General features: G+C 53.7%; 1 long non-coding RNA gene across 1 annotated transcript; it reads left to right on the forward strand.

The window, feature by feature from the left end:
• The first annotated feature begins 1,730 nt into the window (after positions 1-1,730).
• LOC135408418 (uncharacterized) lies at positions 1,731-3,081 on the forward strand. Its single transcript, XR_010427603.1, has 2 exons — positions 1,731-2,044; positions 3,030-3,081. It is a non-coding gene; the product is annotated as an uncharacterized LOC135408418 (long non-coding RNA).
• The last annotated feature ends 2,919 nt before the right edge of the window (positions 3,082-6,000 follow it).

Raw genomic sequence — 6,000 nt, forward strand, 5'->3', positions numbered from 1 at the left:
GAGCCAAGGGATTGAAAGGGACCAAGCAAGGGAGGTGAAGAAAGAAGGAAGAAGGGAAGTGAGGCATGAGCCAAGCAGCACCAAGTTGCTGTGTAAGCAGGTGAGTTGTGTTGAGGTTCCTCAGGCAGGCACTGAGGACTTTGAGGGCTCCAGACAGAGCAGACCTGGGAAGGCCCTCAGTGAAGCCCCTTGGAAACCTTGTAAGGGTAGGTGTGTATGGTAATGAGTGTTGGAAAATGCCCTGAATGTGGAACAGGAAGGCAGGGAAGGAAAATGAACCCTCCTGTAATGCTGATCCCTCCCATCAGCTGCAGTGGAGACACTTCCGTGTGCCCTTTGGGAGCTGACTGCCAGGGCACCCGTGGGGCTGGGATCATGGCAGGGTGTTGTAAGCAAGGAATGCCTGGCTTCTAAAACTCACCAGCTGAGTCTCAGAGGCTTCTTTGAAGAGCTGAATTCAGGCAGGAAAATTGGCCCCCCAGGAGGGACTCTGCCTGCTCTCCCGTGGCTCCAAGGGATCTCTGGCCCTTCACGCCGGCACCGAGATTTTCTCGGGAAGGGCCTCAGATCCCCGGACCAGTCTGGGACACAGGCAAGATCCCCCTGCCTTTTAGGAGCAAATTGGGCCCCCTGGAGGGACAGTGCTGTTGGTGCCCCCCGGGTTGGGGCACCCCGAGGACTCCAGCGCGCACCGAAAGGATTATTCGGGGAGATCCTCGGGGTGCCCGGCCCTGGGGAGCTCAAAGCAAGGTCCCTGCAATGGATTCAGGCATTGCTGAGAGTAGACTGGACTGGGCAGAGAGGGAGCAGTTTGTCCTGTGGAGTTGGGCTGGGTTAGTTCAGGATGCCTTGGGAGGCAGGGCTGGAGAGGCCCCTCTGTTGGCTGTAGTGTTGGAAGGTTGTAGCAGCAGGGATGGAGCCTTCGACCTCCTGCTCCCCCCGTGAGCCCCGACGGGACTGTGCCCTTGGCAATGGAGGGCCCCCCATTGCTGAGTCAGCGGTTCCGGGGCCAGGAGGGATGGGATCAGGATGCCGAGCTCCGCCCAGGGCCAGGGCTGCCAATGTTCAACCATGGAGAGAACTGAAAGCAGAGTGAGATGGAGGCCAAGCTGCAGCACAAGGATGGGTGAGAAAAGACCCTGGTCCTCAGGTGGAGCTTTGACTTCCCTGGAAAAATGGATCTTTTCAGATGGTTCAGGCCCTTGTGGGTGCTGGAGCAGAGGCCTCTGTAATTTATGGTCACCCTAAAAAGTTACAAGGACAGCAAGTTCTGACTGCAGGATGAGGTGGGAAACAAAGTGCAGTGGTCCAGAGAAAAGCTGAGCTTAAAATTGGTCCTGTGCCAGAGCAGCCTCGTGCAGTGCTTGTTGCTGTCCCTGAGTGTCCCATTGCAGGGGATATTCCCAAGGGTGCCTTGTGCTGGGGAACACTGGGGGCAGTTCCCTTTCCCTGGGCAGGGCAGGCAGGGCACGTTTCCCCCCTCGAGGGTGGCTCCACAGTCCCACCCTGTGCCCTGGGAGCGTGGCAGAACACCTGGACCCACTGTCCTTGTCAGAGAGGGCACAAGGGATGGTTGGATGGGTGAGGGAATGGTTCAGGGAGTACAAGCACCATTAGAATGAGTAGGGCAGCACATGGAAAGGAAGGGGGGGAGTTAATCCAGACAAAATTCAAGACCTGCCCAACCTGTGATATTTTTAGGATCTCAGAGGTGTTGTGGTCCCCCGGAAGTATTGCCCAGGACTAGGCAGGAGACTTCAGGCTTGGTCACCCCCAGAGCAAGGTGGAAGCCCAGCAGTTTATTGGTTGGTTTGGCTTTTGGTGACAACAAGGTCCTCCTTTGGGACCAATCCTTGGCCTGGGCCATAAAGTCCTAGGGCAGAAGTGTGAGTTTGAGTGGGAAATGAGCAGCAGGGAGGGTTGGAAACAGCTCGGGGAGCAATTCAACAGGCTCCAGACCTGTGGCCAATACGAGCTGCAGAGGGGGAACTGAAGGTTCCTGCCAGTGCTAATGATGCCAATTGGAGCCTCTGGCAGAAGTAGGGTCGTGTAAGGGGGGACTGCTGAATTAGATGATCAATGGAGCATAGAGGTGTGAGAAAGAAATCCTATTAGGATGTGAAACCAGCTCGAGTGTGGTACAATGTAACTTGATGGCACAAGCTAATTGTAAGGTCCATTGTGCTTTTCAGCAAGTCAGCCTGATATCCCCTGTTATCAGAGCTGAGTTCTTCCTTGGTTCTGCTACATCTTGCAAGGTAGGTACATCTACCCTTGAAACACCATGGGAGAGGTCATATCTAGGGGTGGGAAAGATGATGGTGAGAGGAAGATGATGTGGGCAGGGGTGGCTGGCCCCTTGCCCTACAAGTAGGGCAGGCCCAGACTGTTGCCACCAGGCAATGATCAGGCGGGGTTTGGCTGCCATTCAGGCCTCCCCTTACACTGCGTCCTGGCCCTACGTGGTGTAATGTGGAGCTGATCAAATGGGCTGTCAGGACTGCTGAGCTGAGCGATCCTCATCCTGCCACCGAGCCTGTGTTGCTCCGCGGGGACGCCCGCTAAGGGATGGGCACCGACCAGCTGCTGCAGATCCTGACAGCCCTGCCTGGCTGGGGGGGTGGGCACAGGTTAGTGATAGGAGGCAATCGAGAAAGAAGACTTTAAATATCCTTTAGTGTTCCTTTAATACCCTTTATTTAGTATTCATAATATTTTCCCCTTAATTTCCCCTATTACTAACCAAATATCGTGTTAATAGTTATCCATAAGATTGTGTTATGATCCTTTTTGGTATCCCTTTGACTCCCTTTTTACTAGTTAAGATTATACTGTATTGAATGCTGTTCTTAGTATTTGTTTTAATGCCACACAATAAGGCAGTTCATTTGTATCCTTTTTTAACTTTTGATTCTCTTTGCTAAGTTTATTATTATTATTATTCTCACTGTAATAAAGGTACCTTCTGTGTTTGAATGCTTGTGGCACTTGTCTTTATTCTGGGCATGTATCCTAATGAACTGTTCCAGGTAGGAAGGAAGTGCCCTTAGGATTTGGGAATAGGAAGTTACTGGAAGCCAGCCCAAGATACACCCTGTTGGAGAAGCAGCTCTGAGTATGTTCTTGGGCTTTAGTGGAAACTTAATAAATGATAAGAGGGCCTGAAATCCCCCTAAGGCCTTGGGTAAAAAGCTCCTCCAGGATGCCCAGGCCAGGCCCTGCTCAGGAAGGCAGCCCCATGGAATGGAGATGGTGGATCCAAGGCAGAGCCAGAGCAGGGGCCGGGGCAGGAGCGAGGCCTCGGGAGGGAGTTGCCCCCGGCCCTGTGGTTGAAGCAACAAGTGTAGATCCCCTGGACAGTGAGCACAAATCACTGGGGAAATGGGGAAAAGCCCCAGAGCAAGTGCTGGGAGCAGAGAGGGAGCATGCATGGCTCACTGCTGGGTCAGCCACATCTGTCAGTGGGAAGCACTTTTGGAAAGCAGGAGCTTATAACCCGTGCCAGAGGGAGTTTAAAGTCACAAAGGGGGGAGGCAAAAGTAGTCCATGTGCTGAGTGAGACACTGTACCTGTGGGAATGAAACAGGAAGAACTAGGGCAGTGTCAGGTTTGTAGGGATTTGGGGTCAGTTGGCAGTGGTTTGGCTACTTGGCTCCCGAGTGACACCATCACGGAATTAGTGATTAAATGCAGACAAGGAAAATGGGAATATATTCCTGTGAATAAATGTTAGTGGAGGGAATGATATTGCCATGTTGTAGCTTGATATCTTACAGAAACTGTGGATCCTGGCCATCCTCACAGCCCTTGTGGTCCCTCTGGGCGATGCTGTTCCCTGGAAAGTTCCCTGGAAAAGGTGCCTGGGTCGGGAGCCTTGGTTTGATTTGGATGGAGATGGAAAAGCAGCTCCAAACCAGGACCCCAGGACAAGGTGACGTGGGAAGCAAATGGCCCTTGCCCAGGGGTCAGTGTCCCTTTGTGCCCGGGGGGACTCTCTGGCAGGGCCGGGGTCTGTCGGGCTCATTGTGCGGGCGGCTGTTGGTGCCCTCAGTGGGATTGGATGGATGTGATTCCAGGGGCTGGGAGCACTGTTGCCATGCAGTGCTGTAGTTTCCCTTACGGTGCCGGGTCCGGGGGGGTCTCCCTGGCATCGTTGTCCCCCTGTGTGAGCGGTGCCAGTCCCAGCCCCAGTGTCACAGCAGCAGGGCCGTCCCCTGGGCTCTGCCTGCTGGGCTGTTCTGGGAAGTGCTGCCAAAAGAGCAAAGGGATCGGCTGGGGCAGGGGATGGCACAGTTTGGCATCATCCTCCCGAGGCGAGTATTGGTCCAACTGTTGGGTACCTGCTGCCTGTGTCCTGCAGCCCAACATCATCAGGATAACAGAATTCCTTTCCCCACTCTGATTCCAGCTGTTCCTGTTATTCCATGAGTGGTGAGGAGTTGTTTCCTGGAGTGCCCTGCCTGTCAGCAAAACACCAAGCCCAAAGGATCCTGGCAAGTGCAGCACTGGAAGAGTCAGGAATACTCAAAAATGCACCAGTTCTCAGGAAGTACAACTTTGTAAAACATTTATGAAGCTGAAATTCCACAGCCTTGAGCTGTTGGGTCCCAAATAATGTTGGAGGGAGAGGCAGAAATTGCCACTGCTGCTGGGGCTGAACTGTCTGCAGTGACTGGGCAGGACTTGGCCCTGATGCCTGAGTGCATCTTTGGGATGGATCCCAACTGTCAGCCCCTGGCTCCATAACTTGAGTAGATGATGCTCCTTCAAGCCCACCTGCTGTGTTGGTGTCCTGTGGGCACCTCTTGCCCTGGCGGGCTGTGAATGTGTTTGTGTTGCAGCTCAATAAAGTCCCTTTCAGTGGTGATTGTGTCATTTTTGTGTCAGTTCCTCTCCCCTCTTGCCCTGCCCCAGTGGCTGCATCACTGGCTTGTGCCTAAATGAACTCTTCCCCTGCAGCAGTTCCCTGCTGCTCTCAGAGAGGGTGGAGCTGAGGCCCCTGAGCAAAGGGAAAAAGGATCCATCCAAGGCAGGCCCGTGCTCACCCCCTGCCTTCCTCCAGCCTCCCTCCTTACAGTTCCCATCCCTGCTGCACACAGCCTGTTCCCGAACAACCTCTGTTCCTGTTCTCTCTCTGTGTTTTTGAGGGGCATTCCTGGGCTGCTGCCCCCCCCTTCTTTATAAATGAAGTGCCAGGAGCCCCAAGTGCAGAGAGGTCTGCAGGGAATCAGTGCCAAGAGCTGCCTGTGCCTGCCTGTGTTCCTGCAGTTCTCCTTCCTGTTCTCCCTGGGCTGGAGAGACCTGCCTGCCCTGGGTTTATTGGAGCAGAGGGATGGGATTACATTTGTCCAGAAGGTTTGTTCACAGACATGTTTTCTGACAGACAGTGCCATTTTCCTTTTACCTTTCCCAGGTTTTTCCAAGTGCTGCCCAGCACAGGGATCCGTGTGCTGGGACAGTGACTGGCAGGAGGAAGGGGAGCCTTGGCCTCACCTGCCCAGCTCAGGTGGGTGGCACAGAATGGGGGTGGGCTGGCAAGGCATGAACACATTTCTGAGTTCTGGAGTGCCTTGAATCCTTTCCCTGTCAGGTTTCTCTCCCTCATTTCCTGGGTCCATCGTCCCAGGTGTCTCTTCCTTTGTCCAAAGTCCAATGGCAGAGGATTGACTGACTCCCATGGGAGGTTTGGAATGAAAAGTGTTCTGTTCAAGTGGGGCAAGGAATGCAGTAAGAAAGATGAGCCTCCTTTTAGTTCCTGAAATAGAGAGGAATAAAAATGGTGGAAAAGGTCCCATTTTATTTGTTGTCCCCCCTGGATTTTTCATGGCTAAAACTCTCTAGTGAGCAATTGAAGAGAAGGGTGAAGGGCAGGAGCCTTTGACTTGCCCAGTGCCCTTAATTGCCTTGTTCTCCTCTCTTCCAGGCCAGGCCAAAGCCCTGCTCCAGCCCAGCTCTGCCAAGTGCCCTGGGCTGGGAGCAGCCAAAGGCAAGAGGCTGCAG

The sequence above is a fragment of the Pseudopipra pipra genome, unplaced genomic scaffold, assembly GCF_036250125.1.
Source record: "Pseudopipra pipra isolate bDixPip1 unplaced genomic scaffold, bDixPip1.hap1 HAP1_SCAFFOLD_455, whole genome shotgun sequence".
NCBI lineage: Eukaryota > Metazoa > Chordata > Aves > Passeriformes > Pipridae > Pseudopipra > Pseudopipra pipra.